We start from the raw sequence: 10,054 nt of genomic DNA on the forward strand, positions 1-10,054 counted from the left end.
AAAGCTTGATGTACTTTTTTTTAAATATATACAAAAAAAAAGGGCATATCCAATGCACGAGGCTCCCACCACTGTAGGGTTTGGGGAGGGTCAAGATGTACGCAGTCTTACCCCTGCTTTCACAGATAATAAAAAGAGATAAACTAAAAGAAAGGGAAGGTATTCACATGGAAGATTCTCCTATCCACTCTGTCAAATAGTGGGGGGGGGGGGGTAAAGGTGTTTATTTCATTTTTAATGGGCATTTATGTCGATCTAAATGTATTTAATGTAAGTTGTGCATAGGCACGTCCGTGCATGAAAACTTTTGACTTAAAAGAAAAGGAAATAATAACATCAGCATTCTTAGAGGCTACCACCGTTGTCAAATATCAACTCTACCTATAATGTCTCTTGATTGTTTTTTTATTACAAACATGATACAACTCTTATAAAACTGTTTTTATTAAACAAAACTTCTTGTCTTTTTTCTTGGGTAGAAAGATGTATACTTTAGTTAGTTAAGATGTATTACACATGAAAGGAGTTGAGCATAACCCCAAAACTTGGAAACATTCTAAAGGCAACATTAGTTAATCCGTCCAAATTTCTATGGATTTGCCATCTAACAACAACACTCATTGGATTCTTTGGGAAAGTCTCCTTGCTTCTATATCGTCCACATTTCTTCTTTTCCATAATCCATGGCAACAAATATAAGTTTTTTTTTTTTTTTTGTTTTTAATTACAAGAGATGCCCATGATACTTCATTAAAAATATGATTGAAAGTGGCACCACAAATTATAATGGGATGGCCCTAGTAGGCAAGTTTGTGTAACCTGTGGTAAACAATGGGGTAGTAACCCAAGGGGATAAAAACCCTACATTTTGAAATTTCATTGGAATAATAATCCAAGGGTATAAAAACCCTAAGGCCACATTTGTTTAGAGGGGACTTAGGTGGGGTGGGAAAATGCTGATATGGCATTTTAAAATCCCACCTCAATCTTGTTTGATTAATTTGGGATGGTAGACTTACAAAAATTGTGGGGACATCATTAATTGCTTTGTCTGCTGAATGTGACACTGCAAAATCCTACCCCTTTGGTTATTAATCATCGGAAAATTATTTTATCTCAACTGTACCTCAATACCTCTATTTCAACAAAATTCCTCCAACATGTGGATTCTATCTTTCCGACAATCCCACCCTAACTTCCCCTCTAAACAAACGGGGCCTAACTTTTGAGATCTCATCAGAATAAAACCCTACTTTTATTTCCACGGGAAAAATCCGAATTCTAAAATTGAAGGCCATTAAAAAGTCCAATGAAAGTTCTTATTCAATCACAGCTAGTAACGACCACACAAAAGGATCTAACACTGTGTTTATTGTCTAGTAACGACCATACAAAAGGGATCTAACACTGTGTTTATTTATTTATTTATTTTTGGTAATGAACACTGTTTATTCAAGAGATAAGGAACCACCATTGAAATGAGGTGTGGAGATCGAAACTTTGGGATAGAGGGATGTAATGTCATGTGTAAGATTGAGACTAAGGGTGTCAATTTCAGGCCCGGCCCAACAGGCCTGACTGAGCCCGCCCTGTTAAAGCCCAGCCTGATTATTAAGCGTGTCGGGCTTAAGCCCGATACATTTAATAATTAAGCCTGACACGTTCAACAATCGGGTGGTCCCAGTGTGGGGTCCTATCCCATTGGGCGCCCTATTGGACGGACCGATTCCAGGCCCAACCTAGCCCGGTTACAGTCCGAGCCTTTAACTTGTAAATTTCTTTGCTATGGGCTTGGACCCTGTTTGATTTATTGGCCCAAATCTGTTTATATTAACGAAATTGTTTATGATATTAGTTTTCTGTTGGGCTGGACTTATTGAAAGGCACACTGATGTATTGGGTATGTTTTTATATTATGGGCGGATGGGCCAGCACGAGTTGTACTATTTCTAATGAATCGGCCATTTTCAAACGGTTGAAATATTCAATTTTAATGTGAAAATACAAAAAGATGTGTCAAGATGATTTACCTCTATGTAAAATTAAAATATTCAATTATAATGGACTGCACCATTTAAAGCCTATTTAGATTTAAACAAGCCCATAACCCGATTAAGACTGGGTTGAGACCTGGTTGCACCAAAGTGGTGATATGAAATCAGATTGCATTAAAGTCAAATTTACAATCACCAACAAGAAGGAAAAGAAACATCATGGCATAATTTTTGGGTATAACAAAAAACAGAATAGAACATGTGACCCAAAAACGGAGATGCTTGAATGCCCTAGACTCAAACATTTGTGGCTTTCCTTAACCTGAGGTCTGGCCAAACTGCTGCTGCGATAGCCTTGCAATCAAATGGATGATCTTGTCTGTCAACTCCTCCGGTGGATGGAAGTTTACAATCTCGGCTGGTTCTCCCTGAAGTAATTGGTACTGTCAGAGAATACAAGTAGTTATAGAAGGAAGTATGAGTCAATCCCATTAACCTAGCGTAATTGCATCCCGGGGAGCTCATCATTGGGCCGCTCTCTCGCCACTAGTGGCAATCCCATTGGATGTCTTTAATTGTCTATCGTTGCAGATACTCTTGCCAGACATTTATCAAATGGAACTCTGCAACCTTCCTAATTGGACGTTGGATAATGAAATGTCCTAAGGTGATCACACAGTATGTAGGGGTGCAAGTTTGGCCCTGTAGGCCCAAACCCAACCTGGCCCGCTCTGAGCCCGAACAGGGCTTGGATTGTGATACCCTGACCCTGAGGGCGGGTCAGGGCTGGAAAGTTCTGGCCCTGAATCTGGGTCAGGTTGGGCCGGGCCAGGGTTGAGGACTTTGGTTGAGCCCGGTCGACCCAGCCCGACCCTATTTCAAATTATATTATAAAATATATATTGATATAATATTATATATATATAATAAATTTAAATGTCACACTGAACACATTTTGTTATATAATATATGGGATAAAGTTCTCTGCACTGGGGTACATGGTACACCCAGACACATGGGGGGTGGGTGAAATGAGCACCCCCCCCCCCCCACCAAATGACCCAAATCTCACAGTTATCCCACCCCATGTGTTTGGGTGCAACCTGAGCCTAGATGCACTCTCAGACAAAGAACCTGCGTTCATAATATATTATACATGAAGATAATAAGTGATATAATATATTTATTATAGTGTTATTTTATGTAAAATTAATACTTTTCTCTCTGGCTTAGCCTAGCCTATGCTTCTCTCCCTTCCCCCTCTCCATGATTAGGGCCAATCAGGGTCAGCCCGGCCAGACCTTGAGGGCGGGTCAAGATTGGATTTTTTAGGCCTTGAATTAGGGTCGGACCGGGTCTGGCTTAGTGTGGGCTAGGTAGATTCCTACTGGGACTATGATGAGTGAGACCCTATAGGAATTACTATATAAAGAGAGCTATGTCCCCCCTCTAGCCTATCACAACTAATTATTTTCAATCTCTGTTGAAGAGTGCATTCTGGAAAGAGAGGGAGATATTCAGTGTTCATCATCCTTGTGCATAGGGTATTCTCATCAAGCCAGTTATCTTTGGGAATAGAGGGGAAGCTCCATGATCTTTGGTCTTTATTTTTCGCTACGATTATCATCACTATGGATTCGAAACAAGGTTAGTGGCTCTATCTCTGGTTCTCTATTAACTGTTTTATTGTGTTCTTGAACGCCCTATGGAGATCCTAGGTTTTATGGTTTTGTCCCTATTTGGAACAAATTATTCTTACAGGTTTACCCACAAGGTGAGGGGGGACAGGTTCGATACTTAGGGTTTTTCTTTTATTTTTGGTAACCCCCATACCTTGGGTTTTCCAAAACCATAATTAAACCTTGCTGGTATAAGTAATAATAGTATACCAGATAGCCTGGCAAGGCCCTGTCTATTTCGTGTAAGACAGATTGACCACATTCCACTCCTTGACTTCATGAGCTTGTTGCTCAAGAGGCTTTGTGTTTCCCACAAAATTCTGATAAATGAAATTTCTTATGGCAAATTGGTTATCTGCTTTAAAACTTATTAATTGCTTACCACCTTCAACTTATAATGATAATTACAAGAAGAAAACACACATTAACAATGAATTTTAAACCTATCCTATTCTTCCAAGTCTAAAGGGACAAGCACCTAATTTAAATTGGCTTTAAACTTGCCAATTAAGCCCAAAGGTCACTAAAAGTCCAAAAGGACAAGCCTACTTTAATTTGGCCTTAAACTTGCTTTTTAAGCCCAAACCCATGAAAAACTGCTCAAGTCAAGTCATAGCTAGGTTTGGGTTTTACTGAGTCTGACTTTGTTGGATTCGGGTAAACTTGTCCAAGTGTCTATAAGCATCTCTTTATTAGCTGTTAAATAAGGGAGTAATCTCATATTGGATGGGTAACCATAACTTATTTAAGATCTAGCCAAATAGGATAATTACATAAGAGGGTGATTTTGATCAAAACAAAAACCAAAGAGAAAGGGTATCCAAGTAATTACCTAGGGAATGAGCAAATACATTTAAAACCTAATTATGTAAGAAATAAAGTTTGAAAAAAAACAGTATAATTATGAAACTTTTTTTTTCTTTTCAAAACAATAAAATCTTTGCAACATAAAGAACAAGATAAGGATAGTGTAGTCATTTCATATAGTATGACAAATGCATTTAAAACCTATTCATGATGAGATAGACAAAATTACTTAAAAGTTATGACGTTGTAATTAGGGGTGTTACAAGGCTGAGCTGGGCTGGGTTTTTGAAAACTTTGGGCCCAGCCGAGGGTCCTCAAGGCTCAATCTAGGGGTGTAAATGAATAGTCGAAATCTGTTTCTGTATCCGTGTCTGTATCCATTTAGCACTAGCTGAAGAAAGCTAAACGGATGCGGATACGGATAGGCTATAGCTATCCAAAAAGGTTATATTTATATGTAAAAGGATAAAATATCTGATCCGTATCCGTTTAGCACTATCCGAATCCGTCCGAAAGCTAATCGGATGCGGATGCAGATATAGCACTATCCAAGCCGAATCCGATCCATTTACATCCCTAGCTCAACCACAACCCAGCCAGGCCCAAAGTTGGGTTAGGATATCTTAGCCCAGTTCCGACTCTGCCGGGCTCAGAGTGGTTGGCAGGGTTAGGATTGGGATTTCCAGGCCCAGAGTTGGGCCTGAGCTAAGGCCTTGGGTTGAGTCATTGCAGCGCAGCCCTGGCCCTACTTGCCTAAGGGCAGGATTTAATCAGGTTCAGGTTTGTTGGACCAAACTTGCACCTAGGGATGTAAACGGATCGGATTCAGCTCGGATTTACTACTATCCGAATCTCAATCTGTTTACCGAATGACATATCCGTATTCAGTCCGATATTTGACGGATTTTTAAAAACTTATATCATATTCGAATTAGAGAGTCTATCGGATATCTAGATATTATCCGATCCGATTGGTAACCAAATCTGACCTATATCGATTATGGATTTCCAACTCCGATTACCGATTTTCGACTCCGATTACCAAAATATCCTATAGTAATATATTATATGTTTTTACAAAAAATATTAAAGTTATCGCATTTTACAATCGGATAGTAAATTAACTAGATATTATCCGGATCTGAAATGGAATATCCAAATCCGAACCAGATTATTTTTCGGACAGATTCGGATATTTTTCAAAAAACCAAAATTCTGGATCCGGAAACCCCTAACGGATTCGTACACAGATTGGACACGGATTTTTGACTATCCATTTACATCATGTACTACCCTTGATGGTATTTCATCTGTGCCTGATGGATTTATCTTAACATGTATTTTCTTAGGGAGGATGTGAAAAAAGTAATGTAGCCAAGCCTCTACGCATGTTGAGTGCGCTAGTCTTATAGGAAAATCAGTTTGAACATAATATTTTGATTGAGAATTGTTTAGTTTAACTTTCGAGATCAAGAACATCTTAAATTACTTTGTTGAGGTTGATCATTGGGGAGCTTAACAACATGGCAAAGATCTTAGCTGGATCAAAGAGTTCTATCCGCTTAGTGTTCATTCGAATGGGATTGCTCACATTTTGTTGGACAACTCGGCCTAGTTTATCTAGAGTTCCTTTAAATCTCTCATCCTGGAAGTATAGTTGGAAAACTAGGTTTTTTTACTCTACTTGCCTTCTCAAAACTTGTTGCAATTAAAGGCTCTCCAAGGCAAATTTGATTCCGACTTGGAAGAAATAGATACCAGCTCATTCCTCCGACGAGGAGAGCAACTTTTGAGGTTGAGGATCTAGTGGAGTTGTGGGTAGAAGAAAAAGAAGAGGAATGACACAAATGTCATTTTAATCCTCGTCTATGCTGATGAAAAGTGTATAAGCTAATCTATTTGTTAACACATCACATCACATGTTACACCGGCCAGTAGGATGTTACTTGAAATGGAGATGGGAATGTAGTGAAAATAGATCTCGAACAGATAATGGTTATGAACACCACGATCTTCATCAACTTCTAGATATATTGTTTATGTTTCTCCATGAAGAAGTTCATACCACAAATCTTTGGAAATTGTTAGAATCCCACAAAAAGCACAATAATGACTTGAAGAGCAAAAATAAGAGTACGTGTGAGAGAGACTTAACAACTTAGCGTTGGGGTGGGGGGGGGGGGGAAGCTGAAAATATGAGTGCATATATAGAGCCCCTTGCCCCCTCTACTAGAAGTAGGAAACCTAAGAAGGGAACCGCACCTAGGCCGACCTCCACTCTAAGTGGCTTGCGCCTAGTGTAGCTGCCCTCTCGGGTGACCCGGTTCGGTTTAGACTATTAAAAAAGAAAAAATCCCATGCCTACAAATGCGTTGGAAATTTTTGCGTAGTGGAGGTGAACAAAAAAAAGACAAAAATGTTGGGCCTACAAATCGCACCCATGATTTTATAGCATGAATTTTCCAAAAGCTACAAGCAAGGATAGCAAATTTCATTCAATCAAATCCCTTACAGAGAGATGGATTGATCACATCGATTCCGAGCTAGTCCTTGTTAACAACGAAGAGGGAAGTGGGATCTTTATCACCTTCAGTTCTCTGTCTTGCTTAGTTCCCCAGTTCCTCTAACAAGGGGGAACTGAATTGACCACCCTACCCCTGCCCAAACATTCTATTCGGATGGGGTCCACCATCCCCTATTAAAGGAACTGGGGAACTGGGCCGGGCAGAAAACTGGAGGAGATAATTTTTCGAGGGAAGTGAAGGGGGAGAAAGGGAGCGAAAATGATGACAAAGTTTCAATAATATTCTTCCTAGATCAGATTCGGCAAGTTTTACACGACTGAGGCAAAAACACCGAGTCAATGAAAACTCAGATCGACTCGGACATGGTTTGGTCGTGACAACATGGGCATGAAGCGCACCACTGCTCTAGGCAGATGTTGGTTGATAATATTAAATTTTATATAGCATTTTGATATATAGATAGTGGAAGATTCTAAAACAAAAATTTCTGATGGGATTCGATCTTTGTGCGCGTTAGAACACTAGAAATAAATTAACAAAACAGATAGAGTTTTAAGGTTACCTTAAAATCCACAAGTGCAAGTCCTCCAAAGGATTACAGTAACTGTACACGGTATTCCTCATAGGAGAGGAGATCGTTGTAGAGAAGAAGCTCTTCCTCAAATTAGGGTTTCACGACAAACCCTAGTTCAAGAAGAAGAGAAGAATTAGGAAGGAGGAGAGGGTGTGTTTAAAAAATTATGGGCACTCTCTCATACGTACCCTAATTTGTTGCTAGTTCACCTTCTCCCTCCCCCCACCCCAACCCTACAACTAGCTACATATAAATAAGATATGGTCCTTGCAATACTATGTTGAGTCAACACTCTAAATGGTGTAATCCTATAGGGTGATCTGATCACTAAGGTTACATTATGTGAGTTTAACTCAACTTAATTACCAATTTAGTATTGTTTACCTAGTAAAAAACACTGAAGTACCATTAATGGAAAATACCGTACAATCCCCCAAGTGTTTACTATAAAACAAAAACATATAATCCCCCAAGTGTTTACAAAAAAACACAAAAAATTCCCCAAGTGATAAAATTTTCTTACAATCAAGTCCTTTCACTTTAATCATATCGCATGACGGATTTACAGCCATAGAAAGAATCACCATCAAAGTCCCTAATCTAATGAAACAATCAATATAGAGAATCTTGAGTATAGATTGGATTTAAATACTTTTATAAAACATTTTTCAAATATGTTTATTTAATAATAGTAATATTTAAATTTATTTATATATAATTTATAAAACTGTCACCAAGTTCAGAATTTCATCTAATCACAATCAGAAAATTCTCTCAGAGTATTCTCCCTATTTGAAAAATGGATTGCATGTTAAGCATCTCTTCCTTTCAAAGATAAACATTTTAAATCTAGCGCACCCACACATAACCAGTGCAAACATAAACCTTTGGTACACCAAAATGCAGAAGGTCCAATTGCAACAGTAAGGCCCTCTCAAGTCTAGGAACCAAATTAAATAACTATCGAAAAGAGTCTTGTTGCTTAAAAAACTAATGGCAGCTAATCCATATAAGGCTCTCAGAATGATCCAGATCAACACACATACAATATGAATGCTCACATTTATATTTTGGAGTCACATTCCAAAAAATACGAAATGTGATAATTCTATGAAGAGATCGAGCACCTAATTCTATCCCTAATACCAAACACATTTAGATTAAGACCTATGAACGACAACCGCCAATGAAATCATGCAAATTAATAAAGAGTAAACCATAAAAATTGAATTTGATTGACACACTTTCAACATGATATGCAATTAACCTTTTTACATAATTTTAGTGATGATGACCACTTCCAAGTCAAGCGGGGATGGGGGAATTCATTAGTTGACAAGTCTCAATTAACCTTGTGTCAAAGAATTAAGGGCAATCCTTAATGGCCACTTGTCTTATATTCAAAATAATTGAAAACCCAACCCACAATTGAATTGGTCTTGGTCTACAGATCATCTACCTAAAATATCAGCCTGTTCCAATCAATAATCATATACCTGTCTATATACTCTAAGGGAAAAAGATCTCTAATCGGTGGTGTTTCCTATGCTTTCACATAGGGAACCATGAGATGATGCCCCTATCTTCCGGGTAGATACCTAAATGTGTTTTCCCATTGGCCCAGACGCTTGTGTAGACACCATGCAACCAAGTAGAGATCTCTTGCCCATAGTCTAATTTTATTTTCCAATTTCCATATGGCAGGAAATGAGTAGCATGGGCTGGGATCCACATGTTATAAAGGATCAATAAAAAAGGGGTCAATAGAGTGAATACATGACCAAATCTCTATAGAAAATTTTAAGAATGACACAAATAATTTTTGGACATGTTTAAATTTACTAATAAATAATTTATTCATCTTGAATTAAAATTTGATAAATGAGATTGGCATTGTAGGTTATATGCTAAGTGGCACCTCATGATCTTAATTACGAACTTCAATATCTTTTGTGAACACAATCAAGCCCTAAAAATTAAATATAATGTAAGAATCTAAAGTGTGAAAATCATTGGATTGCATAAATATTTATTTTGCAATATAAGGGAGGAGGAGGGACCTTTTCAATGTCATATTCATTTTAATTATTGTTATTATGGCGAAGGACCTCTTAATTCTACCAAAAAAAAAAAAAAACCCCTTAATTGATGTTGATGTTAAATCTAACCGTTTGAACATATGAAACACATGGCTTATTTATAACTCATTAACAATAAATGAATAAACTTAGAAAATATATAGCAACTAATTAACCTAGTTATATATATATGCCATGGCCCGGCCCTAAGGTACAATGGGTCACGTCATGAGTTTAAGGGGGCTAACCTCTAACTAAGTATCTCTCATAAATGGAAACCAACACCTGAGCTAACCGAGTTGGAAGTACTTAAAACTACTTATTGTTGGGGGGTCAAATTGGGTAGCTAGCTAAGTAATACTAAAAGAGATGCGATTATGACGGCATAAGAGTGCCT

This window comes from Telopea speciosissima, chromosome 11 (assembly GCF_018873765.1).
Source record: "Telopea speciosissima isolate NSW1024214 ecotype Mountain lineage chromosome 11, Tspe_v1, whole genome shotgun sequence".
Lineage (NCBI taxonomy): Eukaryota > Viridiplantae > Streptophyta > Magnoliopsida > Proteales > Proteaceae > Telopea > Telopea speciosissima.